This window comes from Mauremys mutica, unplaced genomic scaffold, assembly GCF_020497125.1.
Source record: "Mauremys mutica isolate MM-2020 ecotype Southern unplaced genomic scaffold, ASM2049712v1 Super-Scaffold_100125, whole genome shotgun sequence".
NCBI classification, from domain to species: Eukaryota; Metazoa; Chordata; order Testudines; family Geoemydidae; genus Mauremys; species Mauremys mutica.
The window spans coordinates 658,712-671,673 of NW_025423274.1; positions in this window are offsets into that span (position 1 = coordinate 658,712).

Here is a 12,962-nt window from a genome sequence, read left to right on the forward strand (position 1 = left end):
TAGAGATGGGGGAGGAGACAGGGTCTCGAGGGAGGGAACAGCTGGAGAGAACCAAGGAGCGCAGTGGACAAGTCTGCCATGTGAATACTAGTGGTCACAGGTGTTCTGCAGAAAACCTGCAGCCCGCTGGTCCCGTGGGGTGATGGTCGGCCCTCGGGACTCTGACTCTCACAGTCCCAGTTCAGAGCTTGGCAGGATCTGCTGGAGCTGCGTTGTATTGCTACGAAGCCCTGGAGGCCCTACTGCTCAGCATCCCCAATGCACAAAAGTCTCTTTTCCTTCCTGCTTGGTTACTAATGCCCACTCAAGGGAGATCTTTGGTCCAGATGGCCCCCTGCTATTGAACCCGAGAATCCAGCTAGAGATGCCTTCCCTCCTTTGGGCTGACTCATAGCTGCATTCCTGGCTGCCTCAGCTGATGACCACAGGCTCTTCGGCACCCCGGCCCCTAACCCAGGACAGGTGGAGGGTTTGGAGCTCCCCACAGAGCCTTGGGCTCCCTAGGTGGCTTTTACCATGGCCCGACTTCAGTGTCTGTCCTGGCTTGGGGGCAGGGCCTCCAGGGGAAGAAGAGAGTTGGGGCCATGGAGAAGGGCAGGGCCTCGGGGCTCCCCCACTTCTACCGAAGTTCAGGTGCTTTTGCTCAGGAGCAGAGGCTGCATCATTGTTTAAATCTAAACCAACTCCAGATGGGGGTGGAGACATTCCCCGGGATCTCAGGCCGAACCTGCAGCTCTCAGCTGTTGCTGCTGGAGGGTGTGAAGCCCTTTCACTCGTATTGCCTAGTGTCCCTAGCTCTGAGGCCTTCATCTCTCCTCGTCCTGAGGTACCTTCCACTCCATTCCCAACCCACCTCCTAATTATCCAGGGGCTCTTCTCCCAGAAGAGGATCACTCAGGGGCTGGATCCCTCTTTGCCTTTTCTGTGTGTCTAGCACAGTTCGAGGTGCCCATGGGTGGGGTGTTTGATCACAATGACCCTACGTGGAGCTGCCATTCAGCTTCCCTCATTTCGTCTCATCTTTCATTTTTTCAATCCCTCATCACCATCCTCCCAAGCACATTTCAATTGCCGCCACATCCCTTAACCAGGCAGCGTCCCTGTAGTGTGGGCTGTCTTCATAGGTCCTTTCTCAATCTTTCTCACCCTCTTGTCTTGAGTCTCCTGTGTCTCTGCTTTCTAAGCACAGACTAACTCTGGCTGTTCAGAGGAGGGCAGGACCATGCCTATGTGTGGCCAGCAGATAGCGACAAAGAACCCCAGCCAGCCTGCCCCCTGCCATGCCAAACACCCACTGAAAGCCACCCACAGATCAGCATGCGAGGCGGCTGCTGATGCTCTGTGGCCACCATCAGAAGATGGTAGGAAAGCAGGGCCAACCCCCCTGGTGGGGCCTCTGACCGTTCGTGCTATAGGTGCTCACTTTTGCAGTGGGGCAGGAGATTTTTCCCCAAGAGGCTTTCCCCAGCTGGCAAGAAGCAGAGAAACACCCAGGCTCCCAAGGCGCTATGTAGCAAACCCCCTCCAGCACAGGGACAGGTGCACACTTGGAAGAGGGAAACTGCTCCACACTCTAGCCCGGGCAGCCGCCCATTTTCTTTGGCAAGTCAGGAATGGCAAAGGCGAGACTGGAAGCACCTGGGGCTCATGCCCCAGCCTTTGTGATGCCCGACCCCCAGCTCCTTCCCAGAGCTCTAGCTGAAGCCAGAGCATTGGCCTGAGCGGCCAAGAAGAGGTTCCAGCCCTGAAGGGAGCAGGACTTTCAGCACAATGGTAAAACTGCAGAAACACAACCACCGAGGAACTTGAACCTTCAATCGCCTGATCCGAAGCCAGACGCCTGCTCCATTAGGCCACGTGGTCACATAAGAAAAAAAGATCTCTCCAAGAACTTCTTTAGAGAAGACGGACACTGTGTTTCTCAGACTCGGGTCATCTACTGAGGGCTGTTGAGACTCTCTGGGCACAAGAAGTGGAGTTCCCAGCCAGATGTGAGACTTAATTCTATGGAGCCAGGTGCAGGGCTTTGGCAGGGAGGCTCAGGCATGGAGGATTGAGGTGCAGCAGATGGACCGGCTGTCTAGGTGTGGAGATTTAGTCACATGAGGCACAGAAGGGAGGAGGAGGAGGAATCCCGCTGATGGTCAGTGGCTGTGCAGAAAAAAGGGTGTTGATTCCCCCATCCTAAATGGGCTGGTTGGCTTGATCCTTCTCCCCTCTGCAGAGCATGGTGGGGACTGCAGCTCACCCCTTGTGGGGCAGGAGGGCACAGGTGCAGGGCGCTGGGCTCCGATGCACCTGGAAGGCCGCTCCGGTGGGGTGGGGCAGGGCCGGGCCGGGCCGGGCCTGTGGTTTACGTCCTGTGTTGCCTGGTGCTAGGCCATTTCACAATCCCCAGCCACGCCGCACAGCGCACCCCGAGAGGGGGCAGGGGGCCAAGCAGATGATCCAGCACGAGGGGGGTGAGGATGTGTGGTTGGGGGGAGGAAAAGCCTTGGGCTGCACTGGGGGAGTGCAGAGCAGGGGTGACACCCCAGAAACCTGCAGCAAAGGGATGGACAGGTGGGCAGGGTGGATAGAAGAGGCAGCGAGCCTAAAAGGGGAGTGGTGTTGAGTGGTCAGAGCAGGGAGGGGGCTGGGCACCAGGACCTCTGGGTTCTATCCCTGGCTCTGGGAGTGGAGGGGGGTCTAGAGATGAGAGCAGGGGAACTGGGAGCCAGGACTCCTGGGTTCCATAGTGGTGGCTGTTTTTTCCTGTGTCTCCCTCCCTACAGATCCCAGCCCAGCCCCCTAGTGGAATCTGACTGGGGAAGGGGGTTGCCCTGCCACTCCAGACTATGATTCAATCCTCTCCCCCCAAGGGCTCTGACATCACGGAATCTCCCCCACCCAAATCAGAAAGTAGGAGCCCCTCCCCGCATGTGGAGGAACCTAGTGAGTCTCTTGGGGGTTTCTGGTGGAGGTGACAGCACCCACCAGACATCCACTCATGGTTACAAGGAGACCCCTCTGCATCCTCCTGCTACGAGGGGCCGGGGGCGCCCAGCCAGGGTCAGGAGGTGAGATGGGGTCACAGTGGCAGGAAGGGGGCAGAGCTGGGGATGGTGCCAGGTCTGGTGCTGGCTACATGGGGAAAAACCACACTGCTCCCCCGCAAAACACACACACACACCCCTCCCGGTGTTGGGAGGGGAACAAGTGAAAGGACAAAAGAAGCAAGAGACAAAGAGAAAGGAGGGAGGGAAGGATGGAGGAAAAGGTGAAACCAAAAGGACAAACCCTAATGACCACAGTGATTCTAAGGGACAAAATCCCAGGTGCAGAATAAAATTCTGCCTCCTTAAGCTCGTGTTTTCCATGCCTAGAATTCAACTGTCACCAGATGGATCAGACTGAACAGGTTTCAAACCTCGAGGAGGCTCTTACCTTCTAAACAGGGACGGCTGTTTTCTAGTAAAATCAGGCAAAGGGAAGGAGAAAACTCAAAAGAGGTTCCTCCTGGCGCTCACGTTCGTGAACCCAAATACTCTCTCAGTCCTCAAAGAGAGACCTGGAGAAGGAGACTTGCTGAAGCAAAGCCACAGGGGTCTCTGAGGTTTCCCTGGCCTCTCGCCTATGTCCTGCCTGGCTGATGTCAGCATCTCTCTGTGAGGTCACCACCTCCCCACCACCTTTGACCAATAGTCTGAGGTCCTGCAAAAGGACTTTGTGATGTCACTGCCACACCCCTCCCTTGCTGTGCTAATGTCCTGCCCCTGCCCAGGAACTTTGGAGGTTTGAGCTACTCCCTGTGGATCACCCCACTCAAGGAGCGTTCGTTCTAGGAAGCAAGCCGGCTAGACAGGAAAACATCAGATGCTGCTCCCAATGCTACACTCAGTTTTTCAGAAATTAGTCGACTTTATGGCCAGAAGAGCATCTAATCTGACCCCTGCATATCACAGACCTTCTGTATGACACAAGATCTACTTTTGGGGCAAACACATTCCAGAAAGGCATCTAGTCTTCATTAAATGACATCAGGAGATGGCGAATCTACCACTTTCCTTGGTAGCTTGTTCCTGTGGTGAATCATCCTGCTGTTGAATATTTGTGCCTTAGTTGTAATATGAATTTGTCTCTTTTCACCTTCCAGCCATTGGGTCTTGTTATGCCTTTCTCTGCTACATTAAAGAGCCCTTTCATTCCCAATCTTTTCTCTTCATTAAGGCCCTTCAACGCTTCAATGAAGTCACCTTTCAATCTTCTTTTGATAAGCTAAACAGGTTGAGCTCGTTCATAGCTCACTAGAAGGCATTTTTCTCCAGCCCTCAGAACATTTGGTGGCTCTTTGCTGCCCCAGCTCCAATGTCACAACATCTTTTTCAAATGAGGACACCAAAACTGGAGGCAGTATTCCAGTATCAGTCTCACTGATGCCGTGTCACCTCCTGTGACGTTATTGACATAATCTGTAACTGTATAGATCACCATTGCGACCACTGTTCTATATTTGCAGCCAATATTGTAGATACGTTGTCGTGTAAAGGGTCTAAGGAGAGGCTATGATTGGCTGATTATAATTATGCTATCTCTAGATGTGTATCATTTTTGTAGTTGACGTTATGAATATTGGCTCTATGCTGCCCGTATTTCAAAGTTGTGCTCTGCTTCCAGGGAACACCCCAGACAAGTTGGTGTCAGTTCTACCTAGCCTGCTTGATGGCTCATTAAGGACCATCAGCTATACAATCAACCCATTGAGAGAAGGCAGATACACTTGTGACTCAGCAAGGTATGCAGGGACCTGCCTGAGGACAGAACTCTAAAGTTTTTCTAAGGCACATGCTGGATAGAGTGTCCTTGGGACAAAAAAAGCAAACATCACATGGCAAGAGACTATAAAATGCTGATGTCTCATCTTCAATCCTACTTCATACCTCTGGAGGGACTTTGCTACAAACTGAAGCTCTCTACAAAGGACTGAATGACTCATCCCAGCTGTGGATGGACTCCAGAGACTTGATTTGAACCTGCAGTTTATTCCATCACTGCTATCAGCTTGAACCAAGAACTTCACCATTACTGTATGTGAAGGGTTAAAATCCATGTGCATTTTATATAACCACCTGGTCTATGGATTGTGCCAGCTCTTTTCCAGGCCCAAAGTCCAGAGTATGGTCAAGGGACCAGAGACCTAGCAAATAGTGATCAGCTAAGAGAAAGCTGGGTAAACAGAAAGCCTTGCTTGCTAAGATAGGCCTGGTCAGCAAATTGCCAGGTGTTGGAGCTAAGAACTAAATAATTGTATCTTATTCAGAGTTGCAAATTGAACAAAGGATCCCTGTTCCTATTGTGTTAGTCTCTCCTGTAGGGAGACGTTCTTCCCACAGATACAGCCTTACATTTAGGAAAAGTTGGCACATGTCAGTATAAGATAGGGCATCCTTCCAGGAACCAATTCCTGCCTTTAGACACACAAAAAACAATCTTTATTGCCATATACTTTCACTGTTTCTTTGTTTTAACCCCTAGGAATGTACCTGGTGGACAATCAAAGGAGTTGCTCCATTCCTATGGACCCCAAATCAGAATTCAACATTTATATTTTATACTAATAACATTTTATCAAAGTATTCATTAAATGTTAACTTGCTAACTTGAGACCATGGGCGGACACATTATGTAACCTGTTAACCACTGGCTAATGTGCTATCTTGTCTTGTTGCAAAACCTATTCTGGGGAGTGGAACTGCCTACCCCGTCACTTTCCCCCGCCCATGGAAAACCTATATATTCTATTGTAATCAATTGGTTGGCAGTGTCTCTGAGCCTAATAAGCCAGGTGACACTCCGCCAGTGCTGTGTGTAATAAACTCCTATGCTTGACCTCGCTACGGTGTGGATTTATGTTCTTCAGTGGGTAGTGATTGATCTATCAGGGATCCATTTTAACACGTCTTGTGTAGAGGCAATAAAATGGATCCCCAATCGCTCTGCCGTCGACTCCAGAACTCCACCGTGGTGAGAGGCAGAAGCGGAGTCAAGTGGGGAGCGGCAGCAGTCGACTTGCCCCCATTCTCATGGCCAGGTAAATCGACCTGAGATACTCCGACTTCAGCTACACTATTCACATATCTTAGGTCGACCTCCCCAGTGTAGACCTAACCTAAGAGAGATCTAAGGGCTGGTCTATGCTAGAAACATCTGTTGGCTTAGCTCTGCCTCTCAGGGGGTGAGAAACCCACCACCCTGAGCAATGTGGTTCAGCGGCCCTATGCCCTGGTGCAGGCAGCGCTAGCTCAGTGGAGGAATTCTTCTGTTCCCTCGCGTCTCTACTCTGAAGGGAGGTGATACTGTCACATTTTATGTGTAGATTTGCCTAGAGGTGAAGCCAATCCCAGCTCCACTTGGCACCAAGTATATGGCGGCACTACAGCAAGTAGAACTCTAGCCCTTCCATAGGTAGGAGGCTTCACACCTGTGTAGGGAGACCCCCATAGATCGTGTGTCTGTTCTTATGGTTTAATTTACACTCACAGCCACTGATAACAGAATTATTGAAAGTTTGGGAGTTAAGAGCTGATAGGTCAGTGGTCCAGTCCCCTCGCAGACGACCCCCCTCCCTCTGGGACAGGGGCAGGTCTGGGATCTCACACCAAATGCTCATTGTGGCTGCTAGATCCTGTGGGCAGCTCATTTAGTTTGCACCGAGGGTTGAGTCCTGCTTTGTGCACCGTGTGTGACAATGAAAATCCTAAACCGCCCTATGAAATAACAAATGCAGCAGGACGTGGTATTGTCCCTGCCCCAAAGCAGACAGACCCATGGAGAAATGCCATTGAGTCCAGGGTAATACTCCACTGCCATTTTACCATTTTTCCTTGCTAAACTCCCTCCCAACCTTGTGGGGTCCAGAGCCCAGTATTGAGCTTGAGCCGAGATGTCTACACTGCAAATTTACCACCCCACGGCCCTAGCCTGGGAGCCTGCACTGGCACGGGACAGCCGTGGGTGTTTCATTGCAGTGTGGACATAGCCTAGCATTATGTCTACACTGCCATTAACACACCCAAGTCACTATTCTCAAACCCTGGGTCAGTTGATTCAGGCTTGTGGGGCTTGTGCTGCAGGGTTATAAAATTACAGTGTAGACACTTGGGCTTGAGCCCAGCCTCCGAGACCCCACGAGGGGTGAGGGTCTCCGAGCCTGGGCTCCAGTCTGAGCCTCAGGAGCCCAAATCAGATCATCCAGGCCAGCCAGGCCAGCGGGATTTTATCACAGTATAGATGCCCTCTCAGGGTATGTCTACACTGCAATGTAAGCCCAGGGTTAGCAGAAGTCATGTCAGCAGCCCCAACACATAAACATAAACCACAAGGGAAAGTCCCACCCCCAAATAAGCTGGGCAGGGTCCTTCTCCCTATGGTTCGTAAGTCCAGCAACCAAAAGTCCTTTAACATGAGCCATCCCCTCTCTGTACCCCACTCACAGCTGTTGTCCTTAGTCAGTGCAAGCCCCGAGGTGCCTCTGTAGAGTTCACCTGCCATCCTGGGTGGAAAAGGGGGAAAATAAGAAGGCACCGTACTCACTATGGTGTCTAGGGACTCACTCATCCCTCCACAGCCACCCTGTCCTAACGTTGGTCTGACACCTACATTTTAGTGTTGGGACCCAGGCCCCGGCCCACTTGGCTATGGAACCCCTGTCCCCTGCCTAGCAAGTGCTATTGAATTGAGGGTGAGTCCCTCAGTCGGGGTCTGCCAAGCACAGTTGTGCTGCCCTCGATTCACACAGCAAGGATAACAACCCTTTATTTCTCCTGCCCCTGTAACATGGAGACTGGGAATCCAACACCAGCCACAAGTGATCATTTCGGCAAGCAACCCAACCTATTTCCAACATACTGTAAAATCCACATGCAGACTCACTGTCTTGTCCAGGCTACACTGCAGGGGCTATTCACAGGTGCGATCCCACTACTGATCGGCACGGGAGATTTGACCTGCTCTGTTTTCAACCTGGGCCGGTTCACCCCTCCTTAGGCAACCTGGGAACCCCAAGCTTCCCCGGGATCACCATATTGATGCTGAACTTAGTGCGGACACCCGATCGGCACAGCCCCCTGCAGCCCAGAACTCCTGAGCTCAAGCGATCCGCCGGCCTCAGCCTCCCCAGGAGCTGGGATCACAGGCACCAGCCATGAGGCCCGGCTGGTTACAGGGTCTCCCGCTTCCAACTTCAGGCTCAGCCTGGGAGCTCTGCGCTCTGAGCGGGTGGAAGTGGAGCCTGGAACTGAGCTGATGCACTGAGGGTTATTTGCACTGTGCGCTTCACATGGAGGTGAAAACATGGGGCACAGATCTTTGAGCACAACCCTCATCCTGAGCAATGGGTGAGGCTGCATAAAGAGAGACCGGCTCCCCCTGGCGGGGCTGCATAAGAACATAAGAACATAAGAACGGCCGTACCGGGTCAGACCAAAGGTCCATCTAGCCCAGTATCTGTCTACCAACAGTGGCCAATGCCAGGTGCCCCTGAGGGAGTGAACCTAACAGGCAATGATCAAGTGATCTCTCTCCTGCCATCCATCTCCATCCTCTGACGAACAGAGGCTAGGGACACCATTCTTACCCATCCTGGCTAATAGCCATTTATGGACTTAGCCACCATGAATTTATCCAGTCCCCTTTTAAACATTGTTATAGTCCTAGCCTTCACAACCTCCTCAGGTAAGGAGTTCCACAAGTTGACTGTGCGCTGCGTGAAGAAGAACTTCCTTTTATTTGTTTTAAACCTGCTACCTATTAATTTCATTTGGTGACCCCTAGTTCTTGTATTATGGGAATAAGTAAATAACTTTTCCTTATCCACTTTCTCAACATCACTCATGATTTTATATACCTCTATCATGTCCCCCCTTAGTCTTCTCTTTTCCAAACTGAAGAGTCCTAGCCTCTTTAATCTTTCCTCATATGGGACCCTCTCTAAACCCCTAATCATTTTAGTTGCTCTTTTCTGAACCTTTTCTAGTGCTAGAATATCTTTTTTGAGGTGAGGAGACCACATCTGTACACAGTATTCGAGATGTGGGCGTACCATGGATTTATATAAGGGCAATAATATATTCTCAGTCTTATTCTCTATCCCCTTTTTAATGATTCCTAACATCCTGTTTGCTTTTTTGACCGCCTCTGCACACTGCGTGGACATCTTCAGAGAACTATCCATGATAACTCCAAGATCTTTTTCCTGACTCATTGTAGCTAAATTAGCCCCCATCATGTTGTATGTATAGTTGGGGTTATTTTTTCCAACGTGCATTACTTTACATTTATCCACATTAAATTTCATTTGCCATTTTGTTGCCCAATCACTTAGTTTTGTGAGATCTTTTTGAAGTTCTTCACAATCTGCTTTGGTCTTAACTATCTTGAGTAGTTTAGTATCATCTGCAGACTTTGCCACCTCACTGTTTACCCCTTTCTCCAGATCATTTATGAATAAATTGAATAGGATTGGTCCTAGGACTGACCCTTGGGGAACACCACTAGTTACCCCTCTCCATTCTGAGAATTTACCATTAATTCCTACCCTTTGTTCCCTGTCCTTTAACCAGTTCTCAATCCATGAAAGGACCTTTCCTTTTATCCCATGACAGCTTAATTTACGTAAGAGCCTTTGGTGAGGGACCTTGTCAAAGGCTTTCTGGAAATCTAAGTACACTATGTCCACCGGATCCCCCTTGTCCACATGTTTGTTGACCCCTTCAAAGAACTCTAATAGATTAGTAAGACACGATTTCCCTTTACAGAAACCATGTTGACTATTGCTCAAGAGTTTATGTTTTTCTATGTGTCTGACAATTTTATTCTTTACTATTGTTTCAACTAATTTGCCCGGTACCGACGTTAGACTTACCGGTCTGTAATTGCCGGGATCACCCCTAGAGCCTTTTTTAAATATTGGCGTTACATTAGCTAACTTCCAGTCATTGGGTACCGAAGCCGATTTAAAGGACAGGTTACAATCCTTAGTTAATAGTTCCGCAACTTCACATTTGAGTTCTTTCAGAACTCTTGGGTGAATGCCATCTGGTCCCGGTGACTTGTTAATGTTGAGTTTATCAATTAATTCCAAAACCTCCTCTAGTGACACTTCAATCCGTGACAGTTCCTCAGATTTGTCACCTACAAAAGCCAGCTCAGGTTTGGGAATCTCCCTAACATCCTCAGCCGTGAAGACTGAAGCAAAGAATCCATTTAGTTTCTCCGCTATTACTTTATCATCTTTAAGCGCTCCTTTTGAATTTTGATCATCAAGGGGCCCCACTGGTTGTTTAGCAGGCTTCCTGTTTCTGATGTACTTAAAAAACATTTTGTTATTACCTTTGGAGTTTTTGCCTAGCCGTTCTTCAAACTCCTCTTTGGCTTTTCTTATTACACTCTTGCACTTAAGTTGGCAGTGTTTGTGCTCCTTTCTATTTGCCTCACTAGGATTTGACTTCCACTTTTTAAAGGAAGTCTTTTTATCTCTCACTGCTTCTTTTACATGGTTGTTAAGCCATGGTGGCTCTTTTTTAGTTCTTTTACTGTTTTTCTTAATTTGGGGTATACATTGAAGTTGGGCCTCTATTATGGTGTCTTTAAAAAGGGCCCACGCAACTTGCAGGGATTTCACTTTAGTCACTGTACCTTTTAACTTTTGTCTAACTAACCCCCTCATTTTTGTATAGTTCCCCCTTTTGAAATTAAAGGCCACAGCGTTGGGCAGTTGAGGTGTTCTTCCCACCACAGGGATGTTGAAAGCTATTGTATTATGGTCACTATTTCCAAGCGGTCCTGCTATAGTTACCTCTTGGACCAGCTCCTGCGCTCCACTCAGGATTAAATCTAGAGTCGCCTCTCCCCTTGTGGGTTCCCGTACCAGCTGCTCCATGAAGCAGTCATTTAAAGTATCGAGAAATTTTATCTCTGCATTTCGTCCCGAAGTGAAATGTTCCCAGTCAATATGGGGATAATTGAAATCCCCCACTATTATTGGGTTCTTAATTTTGATAGCCTCTCTAATTTCCCTTAGCATTTCATCATCACTATTACTGTCCTGGTCAGGTGGTCGATAATAGATCCCTAATGTTATATTTTTACTAGAGCATGAAATTTCTATCCATAGAGACTCTATGGAACCTGTGGATTCGCTTAAGATTTTTACTTCATTTGAATCTACACTTTCTTTAACATATACTGCAGCGGCTCTTCACAGGGGCAGTCCCACTGCCCAATGGGTACCAGAGTTTTGCCAGCCTCCCTTCCTGGGCTGACCTGGTTCCCCTCTCCCGAGGGGGAACTGGTGACCCTAAACTTCCCAGAAACCAGCATAGCGAGACTAATCTGAGCACAGACACCTGCTCAGCACCCCGGGGTGCAGCCCTGAACTCTGGCAATCAGCTACACTCAGCTGCCCACCCAACAAGCGTTACACGCAGGAGCCTTCGTGCCCCGCATGTTCAGGTCCCTCCCAGCGCCAGCTTTAAACTCTGCTGCTCAGTTCTAAGCGTTGGCCACACGGGGGCAGCCTAGAGCTCAGCCAACGCCTCCCGTTGCTGGTTGCGTTTCCCGCTCCTCGTGGCAGGTTCACACCCCGCAGGCAGATCTCTGAATCGGAGCCGAACCGTTCCCCAAATCCAGCGCTTTAGCAGCAGCTCTGCTAGGAAAGCGCTGACGTCCCCAAGTAAAGTAAGAGCCAGAGCGCTGTGTCCAGGATCTTCTATTGGGCCCCTCACCGTGGTGTCTGTCAGGCGCAAGGAGAAGCCAGGGAAATGTTTTCATGGTGTTTAAGGGCAGAAGGGGCCATTAGCTCAGCTAGTCTGACCCCCGAATAACACAGAATTACACCATGACACATATTGATCCCACAGAGCTTAGATAGATCAAAGCGTTTCAGCTCTCAGGAAGGAGGCTAAACTGGGTGCCAGAGGCAGCGAACAAGGGGCCCCCAAGGCAATGGCAGGGAACTGACGAGGTGAAATATGCCCAGATGATCCCAGCAGGCGACCCACCCCCATGCTGCAGAGGTGGGAGTTCCTGTTCCTCCTGCCCTTAAGAATCTCTGGTGGTAAGTGGGTCCCCCCAGTTCCCCAGATAAGAATCCTCCATGTGATTTCCCTGGCTTCACCTCCAGATAAGAACATTCTGTGGAGGGGGTGGGAGGAAGGTTGTCTGGCAGATCTGTAAAGGGGGACTGTGTCTCCCTGTCTGGCCCAGGCTCCTGGGAGGAAGTGATCTCAGTGTGTCTGGCTGTCTCCATTCTTCCCGCCCATAAGAATCCCTGGTGTGTGGGTGCACCCTAGACCATTAAGGATCTCTGGTGGGTGGGTGTCTCTCTCCCCCTAGTCAGGATCTCTGGGGCGTGCCTGTATAAAAAGAGACTTTGACTCACCCAGGCTGGGCTGCCATCATGGAACAGACCAGGTCCTTCTGTGGAGGGTTTGCGTTCCTCCAAGGACGTGATCTCAGTGTGTGTGGGTGTCCCTGTCCATTCAACCCTTAACAATCCCTGGTGCGTGGGTGCGCTGGGCCCCATTATAATCCCCTCTGTCTTACCCCCCATGAGGGATCCGGTGGATGTGGGTGTTCTCCATGCTACGGGGGGTGTCTGGTGCCCCTGTCCCTCCTGGTTAATGGAGTGTGTGGGTGTCCCCCAGCTCGTTAAGGATCCGTGTTGTGCGGATGCCCCCGTTCTTCTCATTAAGAATGGTGCAATGGAGCATATGGGTGTGTCCCCCACCTCATGAACTAGCTCCCGTGTGTGGTTCCCCTGCCCCCATCCAGGCTCTGTGGTGTGTGGGTGTCGCTGTTCCTCTTTTCAAGTGTTGCAGAGGGGTGTCCCTCCTCCCAATTCAGAATCCCCAGCGTGTGGGTGCTCCCATCCCCCCAGCCAGGCTCTGCGGGGGGTGTCTGTATAAAAAGAGACTGTGTCTCAC